We start from the raw sequence: 14,636 nt of genomic DNA, 5'->3' as shown, positions 1-14,636 counted from the left end.
GTAGGTGCTGGACACTAATTAAATAATAATTACTATTCCTACTCCAGTCTACTTTAAATTGAAGTAGGTGCTGGACACTAATTAAATAATAATTACTATTCCAACTCCAGTCTACATAAAATTGAAGTAGATGCTGGACACTAATTAAATAATAATTACTATTCCAACTCCAGTGTACATAAAATTGAAGTAGATGCTGGACACTAATTAAATAATAATTACTATTCCAACTCCAGTCTACATACAATTGAAGTAGATGCTGGACACTAATTAAATAATAATTACTATTCGAACTCCAGTGTACATAAAATTGAAGTAAGTGCTTGACACTAATTAAATATTAATTACTATTCCAACTCCAGTCTACATTAAATTGTAGTAGGTGCTGGACACTAATTAAATAATAATTACTATTCCTACTCCAGTCTACTTTAAATTGAAGTAGGTGCTGGACACTAATTAAATAATAATTACTATTCCAACTCCAGTCTTCATTAAATTGAAGAAGGTGCTGGAAACTATTTAAATAATAATTAATATTCCAACTCCAGTTTACATAAAATTGAAGTAGGTGCTGGACACTAATTAGATAATAATTACTATTCCAACTCCAGTCTACATAAAATTGAAGTAGATGCTGGACACTAATTAAATAATAATTACTATTCCAACTCCAGTGTACATAAAATTGAAGTAAGTGCTGGACACTAATTAAAAAATAATTACTATTCCAACTCCAGTCTACTTAAAATTGAAGTAGGTGCTGGACACTAATTAAATAATAATTAATATTCCAACTCCAGTCTACTCAAAATTGAAGTAGGTGCTAGACACTAATTAACTAATAATTACTATTCCAACTCCAGTCTACATAAAATTGAAGTAGGTGCTGGACACTAATTAAATAATAATTACTATTCCAACTTCAGTCTACATAAAATTGAAGTAGGTGCTGGACACTAATTAAATAATAATTACTATTCCAACTCCAGTCTACTTAAAATTGAAGTAGGTGCTGGACACTAATTAAATAATAATTAATATTCCAACTCCAGTCTACATAAAATTGAAGTAGGTGCTGGACACTAATTAAATAATAAATAATATTCCAACTCCAGTCTACATAAAATTGAAGTAGGTGCTGGACACTAATTAAATAATAATTACTATTCCAACTCCAGTCTACTTGAAATTGAAGTAGGTGCTGGACACTAATTAAATAATAATTACTATTCCAACTCCAGTCTACATAAAATTGAAGTAGGTGCTGGACACTAATTAAATAATAATTACTATTCCAACTCCAGTCTACATAAAATTGAAGTAGATGCTGGACACTAATTTAATAATAATTACTATTCCAACTCCAGTCTACATAAAATTGAAAGAGGTGCTGGACACTAATTAAAAAATAATTACTATTCCAACTCCAGTCTACTTAAAATTGAAGTAGGTGCTGGACACTAATTAAATAATATTTACTATTCCAACTCCAGTCTACATAACATTGAAGTAGGTGCTGGACACTAATTAAATAATAATTAATATTCCAACTCCAGTCTCCATAAAATTGAAGTAGGTGCTGGACACTAATTAAATAATAATTACTATTCCAACTCCAGTCTACTTGAAATTGAAGTAGGTGCTGGACACTAATTAAATAATAATTACTATTCCAACTCCAGTCTACATAAAATTGAAGTAGGTGCTGGACACTAATTAAATAATAATTACTATTCCAACTCCAGTCTACATTAAATTGAAGTAGGTGCTGGACACTAATTAAATAATAATTACTATTCCAACTCCAGTCTACTTAAAATTGAAGTAGGTGCTGGACACTAATTAAATAATAATTACAATTCCAACTCCAGTTTGCATAAAATTATAGTAGGTGCTGGACACTAATTAAATAATAATTAATATTCCAACTCCAGTCTACATAAAATTGAAGTAGGTGCTGAACACTAATTAAATAATAATTAATATTCCAACTCCAGTCTACTTAAAATTGAAGTAGGTGCTGGACACTAATTAAATAATAATTAATATTCCAACTCCAGTCTACATAAAATTGGAAGAGGTGCTGGACACTAATTAAATAATAATTACTATTCCAACTCCAGTCTACTTAAAATTGAAGTAGGTGCTAGACACTAATTAACTAATAATTACTATTCCAACTCCAGTCTACATAAAATTGAAGTAGGTGCTGGACACTAATTAAATAATAATTACTATTCCAACTTCAGTCTACATAAAATTGAAGTAGGTGCTGGACACTAATTAAATAATAATTACTATTCCAACTCCAGTCTACTTAAAATTGAAGTAGGTGCTGGACACTAATTAAATAATAATTAATATTCCAACTCCAGTCTACATAAAATTGAAGTAGGTGCTGGACACTAATTAAATAATAAATAATATTCCAACTCCAGTCTACATAAAATTGAAGTAGGTGCTGGACACTAATTTAATAATAATTACTATTCCAACTCCATTCTACATTAAATTGAAGTAGGTGCTGGACACTAATTAAATAATAATTACTATTCCTACTCCAGTCTACATTAAATTGAAGTAGGTGCTGAACACTAATTAAATAATAATTAATATTCCAACTCCAGTCTACATAAAATTGAAGTAGGTGCTGGACACTAATTTAATAATAATTACTATTCCAACTCCATTCTACATTAAATTGAAGTAGGTGCTGGACACTAATTAAATAATAATTACTATTCCTACTCCAGTCTACATAACATTGAAGTAGGTGCTGACACTAATTAAATAATATTTAATATTCCAACTCCAGTCTACATAAAATTGAAGTAGGTGCTGGACACTAATTAAATAATATTTACTATTCCTACTCCAGCCTACATAAAATTGAAGTAGGTGCTAGACACTAATTAATTAATATTTACTATTCCAACTCCATTTTACATAAAATTAAAGTAGGTGCTGGACACTAACTAAATAATAATTACTATTCCAACTCCAGTCTACATTAAATTGAAGTAGGTGCTGGACACTAATTAAATAATAATTACTATTCCAACTCCAGTCTACTTAAAATTGAAGTAGGTGCTGGACACTAATTAAATAATAATTACAATTCCAACTCCAGTCTACATAAAATTATAGTAGGTGCTGGACACTAATTAAATAATAATTACTATTCCAACTCCAGTCTACATAAAATTGAAGTAGATGCTGGACACTAATTAAATAATAATTACTATTCCAACTCCAGTCTACCTAAAATTGAAGTAGATGCTGGACACTAATTAAATAATAATTACTATTCCAACTCCAGTGTACATAAAATTGAAGTAAGTGCTGGACACTAATTAAATATTAATTACTATTCCAACTCCAGTCTACATTAAATTGTAGTAGGTGCTGGACACTAATTCAATAATAATTACTATTCCTACTCCAGTCTACTTTAAATTGAAGTAGGTGCTGGACACTAATTAAATAATAATTACTATTCCAACTCCAGTTTACATAAAATTGAAGTAGATGCTGGACACTAATTAAATAATAATTACTATTCCAACTCCAGTGTACATAAAATTGAAGTAGATGCTGGACACTAATTAAATAATAATTACTATTCCAACTCCAGTCTACATACAATTGAAGTAGATGCTGGACACTAATTAAATAATAATTACTATTCGAACTCCAGTGTACATAAAATTGAAGTAAGTGCTTGACACTAATTAAATATTAATTACTATTCCAACTCCAGTCTACATTAAATTGTAGTAGGTGCTGGACACTAATTAAATAATAATTACTATTCCTACTCCAGTCTACTTTAAATTGAAGTAGGTGCTGGACACTAATTAAATAATAATTACTATTCCAACTCCAGTCTTCATTAAATTGAAGAAGGTGCTGGACACTATTTAAATAATAATTAATATTCCAACTCCAGTTTACATAAAATTGAAGTAGGTGCTGGACACTAATTAGATAATAATCCAACTCCAGTCTACATAAAATTGAAGTAGATGCTGGACACTAATTAAATAATAATTACTATTCCAACTCCAGTGTACATAAAATTGAAGTAAGTGCTGGACACTAATTAAATAATAATTACTATTCCAACTCCAGTCTACATTAAATTGAAGAAGGTGCTGGACACTATTTAAATAATAATTAATATTCCAACTCCAGTTTACATAAAATTGAAGTAGGTGCTGGACACTAATTAGATAATAATTACTATTCCAACTCCAGTCTACATAAAATTGAAGTAGATGCTGGACACTAATTAAATAATAATTAATATTCCAACTCCAGTCTACTTAAAATTGAAGTAGGTGCTAGACACTAATTAACTAATAATTACTATTCCAACTCCAGTATACATAAAATTGAAGTAGGTGCTGGACACTAATTAAATAATAATTACTATTCCAACTTCAGTCTACATAAAATTGAAGTAGGTGCTGGACACTAATTAAATAATATTTACTATTCCAACTCCAGTCCACTTAAAATTGAAGTAGGTGCTGGACACTAATTAAATAATAATTAATATTCCAACTCCAGTCTACATAAAATTGAAGTAGGTGCTGGACACTAATTAAATAATAAATAATATTCCAACTCCAGTCTACATAAAATTGAAGTAGGTGCTGGACACTAATTAAATAATAATTACTATTCCAACTCCAGTCTACTTGAAATTGAAGTAGGTGCTGGACACTAATTAAATAATAATTACTATTCCAACTCCAGTCTACATAAAATTGAAGTAGGTGCTGGACACTAATTAAATAATAATTACTATTCCAACTCCAGTCTACATAAAATTGAAGTAGATGCTGGACACTAATTTAATAATAATTACTATTCCAACTCCAGTCTACATAAAATTGAAAGAGGTGCTGGACACTAATTAAAAAATAATTACTATTCCAACTCCAGTCTACTTAAAATTGAAGTAGGTGCTGGACACTAATTAAATAATATTTACTATTCCAACTCCAGTCTACATAACATTGAAGTAGGTGCTGGACACTAATTAAATATTAATTAATATTCCAACTCCAGTCTCCATAAAATTGAAGTAGGTGCTGGACACTAATTAAATAATAATTACTATTCCAACTCCAGTCTACTTGAAATTGAAGTAGGTGCTGGACACTAATTAAATAATAATTACTATTCCAACTCCAGTCTACATAAAATTGAAGTAGGTGCTGGACACTAATTAAATAATAATTACTATTCCAACTCCAGTCTACATAAAATTGAAGTAGGTGCTGGACACTAATTAAATAATAATTACTATTCCAACTCCAGTCTACATAAAATTGAAGTAGGTGCTGGACACTAATTAAATAATATTTACTATTCCAACTCCAGTCTACATAAAATTGAAGTAGATGCTGGACACTAATTAAATATTAATTACTATTCCAACTCCAGTCTACCTAAAATTGAAGTAGATGCTGGACACTAATTAAATAATAATTACTGTTCCAACTCCAGTGTACATAAAGTTGAAGTAAGTGCTGGACACTAATTAAATAATAATTACTATTCCAACTCCAGTCTACATAAAATTGAAGTAGGTGCTGGACACTAATTAAATAATAATTACTATTCCAACTCCAGTCTACATAAAATTGAAGTAGGTGCTGGACACTAATTGAATAATAATTACAATTCCTACTCCAGTCTACATTAAATTGAAGAAGGTGCTGGACACTATTTAAATAATAATTAATATTCCAACTCCAGTTTACATAAAATTGAAGTAGGTGCTGGACACTAATTAGATAATAATTACTATTCCAACTCCAGTCTACATAAAATTGAAGTAGGTGCTGGACACTAATTAAATAATAATTAATATTCCAACTCCTGTCTACATAAAATTGAAGTAGGTGCTGGACACTAATTTAATAATAATCACTATTCCAACTCCATTCTACATTAAATTGAAGTAGGTGCTGGGCACTAATTAAATAATAATTACTATTCCTACTCCAGTCTACATTAAATTGAAGTAGGTGCTGGACACTAATTAAATAATAATTACTATTCCTACTCCAGCCTACATAAAATTGAAGTAGGTGCTGGACACTAATTAATTAATAATTACTATTCCAACTCCAATTTACATAAAATTAAAGTAGGCGCTGGACACTAACTAAATAATAATTACTATTCCAACTCCAGTCTACATTAAATTGAAGTAGGTGCTGGACACTAATTAAATAATAATTACTATTCCAACTCCAGTCTACTTAAAATTGAAGTAGGTGCTGGACACTAATTAAATAATAATTACAATTCCAACTCCAGTTTGCATAAAATTATAGTAGGTGCTGGACACTAATTAAATAATAATTAATATTCCAACTCCAGTCTACATAAAATTGAAGTAGGAGCTGGGCACTAATTAAATATTAATTACTATTTCAAATCCAGTCTACATAAAATTGAAGTAGATGCTGGACGCTAAATACATAATAATTACTATTCCAACTCCAGTCTACTTAAAATTGAAGTAGGTGCTGGACACTAATTAAATAATAATTACAATTCCAACTCCAGTCTACATAAAATTATAGTAGGTGCTGGACACTAATTAAATAATAATTAATATTCCAACTCCAGTCTACATAAAATTGAAGTAGGTGCTGGGCACTAATTAAATAATAATTACTATTTCAAATCCAGTCTACATAAAATTGAAGTAGATGCTGGACACTAAATAAATAATAATTACTATTCCAAGTCCAGTCTACATAAAATTGAAGTAGGTGCTGGACACTAATTAAATAATAATTACAATTCCTACTCCAGTGTACATTAAATTGAAGAAGGTGCTGGACACTATTTAAATAATAATTAATATTCCAACTCCAGTTTACATAAAATTGAAGTAGGTGCTAGACACTAATTAGATAATAATTACTATTCCAACTCCAGTCTACATAAAATTGAAGTAGGTGCTGGACACTAATTAAATAATAATTAATATTCCAACTCCTGTCTACATAAAATTGAAGTAGGTGCTGGACACTAATTTAATAATAATCACTATTCCAACTCCATTTTACATTAAATTGAAGTAGGTGCTGGGCACTAATTAAATAATAATTACTATTCCTACTCCAGTCTACATTAAATTGAAGTAGGTGCTGGACACTAATTAAATAATATTTACTATTCCAACTCCAGTCTACATAACATTGAAGTAGGTGCTGGACACTAATTAAATATTAATTAATATTCCAACTCCAGTCTCCATAAAATTGAAGTAGGTGCTGGACACTAATTAAATAATAATTACTATTCCAACTCCAGTCTACTTGAAATTGAAGTAGGTGCTGGACACTAATTAAATAATAATTACTATTCCAACTCCAGTCTACATAAAATTGAAGTAGGTGCTGGACACTAATTAAATAATAATTACTATTCCAACTCCAGTCTACATAAAATTGAAGTAGGTGCTGGACACTAATTAAATAATAATTACTATTCCAACTCCAGTGTACATAAAATTGAAGTAAGTGCTGGACACTAATTAAATAATAATTACTATTCCAACTCCAGTCTACATTAAATTGAAGAAGGTGCTGGACACTATTTAAATAATAATTAATATTCCAACTCCAGTTTACTTAAAATTGAAGTAGGTGCTGGACACTAATTAAATAATATTTACTATTCCAACTCCAGTCTACATAACATTGAAGTAGGTGCTGGACACTAATTAAATATTAATTAATATTCCAACTCCAGTCTCCATAAAATTGAAGTAGGTGCTGGACACTAATTAAATAATAATTACTATTCCAACTCCAGTCTACTTGAAATTGAAGTAGGTGCTGGACACTAATTAAATAATAATTACTATTCCAACTCCAGTCTACATAAAATTGAAGTAGGTGCTGGACACTAATTAAATAATAATTACTATTCCAACTCCAGTCTACATAAAATTGAAGTAGGTGCTGGACACTAATTAAATAATAATTACTATTCCAACTCCAGTCTACATAAAATTGAAGTAGGTGCTGGACACTAATTAAATAATATTTACTATTCCAACTCCAGTCTACATAAAATTGAAGTAGATGCTGGACACTAATTAAATATTAATTACTATTCCAACTCCAGTCTACCTAAAATTGAAGTAGATGCTGGACACTAATTAAATAATAATTACTGTTCCAACTCCAGTGTACATAAAGTTGAAGTAAGTGCTGGACACTAATTAAATAATAATTACTATTCCAACTCCAGTCTACATAAAATTGAAGTAGGTGCTGGACACTAATTAAATAATAATTACTATTCCAACTCCAGTCTACATAAAATTGAAGTAGGTGCTGGACACTAATTGAATAATAATTACAATTCCTACTCCAGTCTACATTAAATTGAAGAAGGTGCTTGACACTATTTAAATAATAATTAATATTCCAACTCCAGTTTACATAAAATTGAAGTAGGTGCTGGACACTAATTAGATAATAATTACTATTCCAACTCCAGTCTACATAAAATTGAAGTAGGTGCTGGACACTAATTAAATAATAATTAATATTCCAACTCCTGTCTACATAAAATTGAAGTAGGTGCTGGACACTAATTTAATAATAATCACTATTCCAACTCCATTCTACATTAAATTGAAGTAGGTGCTGGGCACTAATTAAATAATAATTACTATTCCTACTCCAGTCTACATTAAATTGAAGTAGGTGCTGGACACTAATTAAATAATAATTACTATTCCTACTCCAGCCTACATAAAATTGAAGTAGGTGCTGGACACTAATTAATTAATAATTACTATTCCAACTCCAATTTACATAAAATTAAAGTAGGTGCTGGACACTAACTAAATTATAATTACTATTCCAACTCCAGTCTACATTAAATTGAAGTAGGTGCTGGACACTAATTAAATAATAATTACTATTCCAACTCCAGTCTACTTAAAATTGAAGTAGGTGCTGGACACTAATTAAATAATAATTACAATTCCAACTCCAGTTTGCATAAAATTATAGTAGGTGCTGGACACTAATTAAATAATAATTGATATTCCAACTCCAGTCTACATAAAATTGAAGTAGGTGCTGGGCACTAATTAAATATTAATTACTATTTCAAATCCAGTCTACATAAAATTGAAGAAGATGCTGGACGCTAAATACATAATAATTACTATTCCAACTCCAGTCTACTTAAAATTGAAGTAGGTGCTGGACACTAATTAAATAATAATTACAATTCCAACTCCAGTCTACATAAAATTATAGTAGGTGCTGGACACTAATTAAATAATAATTAATATTCCAACTCCAGTCTACATAAAATTGAAGTAGGTGCTGGGCACTAATTAAATAATAATTACTATTTCAAATCCAGTCTACATAAAATTGAAGTAGATGCTGGACACTAAATAAATAATAATTACTATTCCAAGTCCAGTCTACATAAAATTGAAGTAGGTGCTGGACACTAATTAAATAATAATTACAATTCCTACTCCAGTCTACATTAAATTGAAGAAGGTGCTGGACACTATTTAAATAATAATTAATATTCCAACTCCAGTTTACATAAAATTGAAGTAGGTGCTAGACACTAATTAGATAATAATTACTATTCCAACTCCAGTCTACATAAAATTGAAGTAGGTGCTGGACACTAATTAAATAATAATTAATATTCCAACTCCTGTCTACATAAAATTGAAGTAGGTGCTGGACACTAATTTAATAATAATCACTATTCCAACTCCATTTTACATTAAATTGAAGTAGGTGCTGGGCACTAATTAAATAATAATTACTATTCCTACTCCAGTCTACATTAAATTGAAGTAGGTGCTGGACACTAATTAAATAATATTTACTATTCCAACTCCAGTCTACATAACATTGAAGTAGGTGCTGGACACTAATTAAATATTAATTAATATTCCAACTCCAGTCTCCATAAAATTGAAGTAGGTGCTGGACACTAATTAAATAATAATTACTATTCCAACTCCAGTCTACTTGAAATTGAAGTAGGTGCTGGACACTAATTAAATAATAATTACTATTCCAACTCCAGTCTACATAAAATTGAAGTAGGTGCTGGACACTAATTAAATAATAATTACTATTCCAACTCCAGTCTACATAAAATTGAAGTAGGTGCTGGACACTAATTAAATAATAATTACTATTCCAACTCCAGTGTACATAAAATTGAAGTAAGTGCTGGACACTAATTAAATAATAATTACTATTCCAACTCCAGTCTACATTAAATTGAAGAAGGTGCTGGACACTATTTAAATAATAATTAATATTCCAACTCCAGTTTACATAAAATTGAAGTAGGTGCTGGACACTAATTAGATAATAATTACTATTCCAACTCCAGTCTACATAAAATTGAAGTAGATGCTGGACACTAATTAAATAATAATTAATATTCCAACTCCAGTCTACTTAAAATTGAAGTAGGTGCTAGACACTAATTAACTAATAATTACTATTCCAACTCCAGTCTACATAAAATTGAAGTAGGTGCTGGACACTAATTAAATAATAATTACTATTCCAACTTCAGTCTACATAAAATTGAAGTAGGTGCTGGACACTAATTAAATAATATTTACTATTCCAACTCCAGTCCACTTAAAATTGAAGTAGGTGCTGGACACTAATTAAATAATAATTAATATTCCAACTCCAGTCTACATAAAATTGAAGTAGGTGCTGGACACTAATTAAATAATAAATAATATTCCAACTCCAGTCTACATAAAATTGAAGTAGGTGCTGGACACTAATTAAATAATAATTACTATTCCAACTCCAGTCTACTTGAAATTGAAGTAGGTGCTGGACACTAATTAAATAATAATTACTATTCCAACTCCAGTCTACATAAAATTGAAGTAGGTGCTGGACACTAATTAAATAATAATTACTATTCCAACTCCAGTCTACATAAAATTGAAGTAGATGCTGGACACTAATTTAATAATAATAACTATTCCAACTCCAGTCTACATAAAATTGAAAGAGGTGCTGGACACTAATTAAAAAATAATTACTATTCCAACTCCAGTCTACTTAAAATTGAAGTAGGTGCTGGACACTAATTAAATAATATTTACTATTCCAACTCCAGTCTACATAACATTGAAGTAGGTGCTGGACACTAATTAAATATTAATTAATATTCCAACTCCAGTCTCCATAAAATTGAAGTAGGTGCTGGACACTAATTAAATAATAATTACTATTCCAACTCCAGTCTACTTGAAATTGAAGTAGGTGCTGGACACTAATTAAATAATAATTACTATTCCAACTCCAGTCTACATAAAATTGAAGTAGGTGCTGGACACTAATTAAATAATAATTACTATTCCAACTCCAGTCTACATAAAATTGAAGTAGGTGCTGGACACTAATTAAATAATAATTACTATTCCAACTCCAGTCTACATAAAATTGAAGTAGGTGCTGGACACTAATTAAATAATATTTACTATTCCAACTCCAGTCTACATAAAATTGAAGTAGATGCTGGACACTAATTAAATATTAATTACTATTCCAACTCCAGTCTACCTAAAATTGAAGTAGATGCTGGACACTAATTAAATAATAATTACTGTTCCAACTCCAGTGTACATAAAGTTGAAGTAAGTGCTGGACACTAATTAAATAATAATTACTATTCCAACTCCAGTCTACATAAAATTGAAGTAGGTGCTGGACACTAATTAAATAATAATTACTATTCCAACTCCAGTCTACATAAAATTGAAGTAGGTGCTGGACACTAATTGAATAATAATTACAATTCCTACTCCAGTCTACATTAAATTGAAGAAGGTGCTGGACACTATTTAAATAATAATTAATATTCCAACTCCAGTTTACATAAAATTGAAGTAGGTGCTGGACACTAATTAGATAATAATTACTATTCCAACTCCAGTCTACATAAAATTGAAGTAGGTGCTGGACACTAATTAAATAATAATTAATATTCCAACTCCTGTCTACATAAAATTGAAGTAGGTGCTGGACACTAATTTAATAATAATCACTATTCCAACTCCATTCTACATTAAATTGAAGTAGGTGCTGGGCACTAATTAAATAATAATTACTATTCCTACTCCAGTCTACATTAAATTGAAGTAGGTGCTGGACACTAATTAAATAATAATTACTATTCCTACTCCAGCCTACATAAAATTGAAGTAGGTGCTGGACACTAATTAATTAATAATTACTATTCCAACTCCAATTTACATAAAATTAAAGTAGGTGCTGGACACTAACTAAATAATAATTACTATTCCAACTCCAGTCTACATTAAATTGAAGTAGGTGCTGGACACTAATTAAATAATAATTACTATTCCAACTCCAGTCTACTTAAAATTGAAGTAGGTGCTGGACACTAATTAAATAATAATTACAATTCCAACTCCAGTTTGCATAAAATTATAGTAGGTGCTGGACACTAATTAAATAATAATTAATATTCCAACTCCAGTCTACATAAAATTGAAGAAGGTGCTGGGCACTAATTAAATATTAATTACTATTTCAAATCCAGTCTACATAAAATTGAAGTAGATGCTGGACGCTAAATACATAATAATTACTATTCCAACTCCAGTCTACTTAAAATTGAAGTAGGTGCTGGACACTAATTAAATAATAATTACAATTCCAACTCCAGTCTACATAAAATTATAGTAGGTGCTGGACACTAATTAAATAATAATTAATATTCCAACTCCAGTCTACATAAAATTGAAGTAGGTGCTGGGCACTAATTAAATAATAATTACTATTTCAAATCCAGTCTACATAAAATTGAAGTAGATGCTGGACACTAAATAAATAATAATTACTATTCCAAGTCCAGTCTACATAAAATTGAAGTAGGTGCTGGACACTAATTAAATAATAATTACAATTCCTACTCCAGTCTACATTAAATTGAAGAAGGTGCTGGACACTATTTAAATAATAATTAATATTCCAACTCCAGTTTACATAAAATTGAAGTAGGTGCTAGACACTAATTAGATAATAATTACTATTCCAACTCCAGTCTACATAAAATTGAAGTAGGTGCTGGACACTAATTAAATAATAATTAATATTCCAACTCCTGTCTACATAAAATTGAAGTAGGTGCTGGACACTAATTTAATAATAATCACTATTCCAACTCCATTTTACATTAAATTGAAGTAGGTGCTGGGCACTAATTAAATAATAATTACTATTCCTACTCCAGTCTACATTAAATTGAAGTAGGTGCTGGACACTAATTAAATAATATTTACTATTCCAACTCCAGTCTACATAACATTGAAGTAGGTGCTGGACACTAATTAAATATTAATTAATATTCCAACTCCAGTCTCCATAAAATTGAAGTAGGTGCTGGACACTAATTAAATAATAATTACTATTCCAACTCCAGTCTACTTGAAATTGAAGTAGGTGCTGGACACTAATTAAATAATAATTACTATTCCAACTCCAGTCTACATAAAATTGAAGTAGGTGCTGGACACTAATTAAATAATAATTACTATTCCAACTCCAGTCTACATAAAATTGAAGTAGGTGCTGGACACTAATTAAATAATAATTACTATTCCAACTCCAGTCTACATAAAATTGAAGTAGGTGCTGGACACTAATTAAATAATATTTACTATTCCAACTCCAGTCTACATAAAATTGAAGTAGATGCTGGACACTAATTAAATATTAATTACTATTCCAACTCCAGTCTACCTAAAATTGAAGTAGATGCTGGACACTAATTAAATAATAATTACTGTTCCAACTCCAGTGTACATAAAGTTGAAGTAAGTGCTGGACACTAATTAAATAATAATTACTATTCCAACTCCAGTCTACATAAAATTGAAGTAGGTGCTGGACACTAATTAAATAATAATTACTATTCCAACTCCAGTCTACATAAAATTGAAGTAGGTGCTGGACACTAATTGAATAATAATTACAATTCCTACTCCAGTCTACATTAATTTGAAGAAGGTGCTGGACACTATTTAAATAATAATTAATATTCCAACTCCAGTTTACATAAAATTGAAGTAGGTGCTGGACACTAATTAGATAATAATTACTATTCCAACTCCAGTCTACATAAAATTGAAGTAGGTGCTGGACACTAATTAAATAATAATTAATATTCCAACTCCTGTCTACATAAAATTGAAGTAGGTGCTGGACACTAATTTAATAATAATCACTATTCTAACTCCATTCTACATTAAATTGAAGTAGGTGCTGGGCACTAATTAAATAATAATTACTATTCCTACTCCAGTCTACATTAAATTGAAGTAGGTGCTGGACACTAATTAAATAATAATTACTATTCCTACTCCAGCCTACATAAAATTGAAGTAGGTGCTGGACACTAATTAATTAATAATTACTATTCCAACTCCAATTTACATAAAATTAAAGTAGGTGCTGGACACTAACTAAATAATAATTACTATTCCAACTCCAGTCTACATTAAATTGAAGTAGGTGCTGGACACTAATTAAATAATA

Source organism: Lissotriton helveticus, chromosome 6 (genome assembly GCF_964261635.1).
Source record: "Lissotriton helveticus chromosome 6, aLisHel1.1, whole genome shotgun sequence".
In the NCBI taxonomy this organism is placed as follows: domain Eukaryota; kingdom Metazoa; phylum Chordata; class Amphibia; order Caudata; family Salamandridae; genus Lissotriton; species Lissotriton helveticus.
The sequence above is the reverse complement of the archived record's forward strand: the minus strand, read 5'-3'. Positions refer to the sequence as shown.